Raw genomic sequence first — 466 nt, 5'->3', positions numbered from 1 at the left:
TGGCTGTCCTGCTGGGTGATCAGACAGGAAGGGCAGGTGCCCGGGGGATGGCATCAGCGCAGACGCTGAGTTCACCCCTCTGAGGAATTCTCCACGCACGCTGGGCTGTCTTCATGGCTAGAGGCCCAGAAGAGCTGTTTTCTTGCTCTTAAGCCTGGTCTTATTTTTTCCCTTTATTTTTTAATTTTTTTGGTTTTTTTTGGGGGGGGTCTCACCCGACGATGCTGAGGAGTTACCTCTGGCTCTGTACTCAGGAATTACTCCTGGCGGTGCTCGGGGGACCATATGGGATGCTGGGAATCGAACCCGGGTTGGCCGCGTGCAAGGCAAATGCCCTACCCGCTGTGCTATTGCTCCAGCCCCCCTTTATTTTTTTAAAACTTTTTTATTGAATCCTTGCGCATGGACCACGCTAATCTTCTGTGTATTGTTCCAATTTTAGTATATGTGCTGCCAAAGTGAGCAC

At 50.9% G+C, this 466-nt stretch overlaps 1 pseudogene; it reads right to left on the bottom strand.

The window, feature by feature from the left end:
* Positions 1 to 366: 366 nt before the first annotated feature.
* Positions 367 to 466, bottom strand: LOC130042183 (uncharacterized; annotated as a pseudogene).

The sequence above is a fragment of the Sorex fumeus genome, unplaced genomic scaffold, assembly GCF_029834395.1.
Source record: "Sorex fumeus unplaced genomic scaffold, SorFum_2.1 ptg000098l, whole genome shotgun sequence".
Lineage (NCBI taxonomy): Eukaryota > Metazoa > Chordata > Mammalia > Eulipotyphla > Soricidae > Sorex > Sorex fumeus.
The sequence above is the reverse complement of the archived record's forward strand: the minus strand, read 5'-3'. Positions and strand labels throughout refer to the sequence as shown.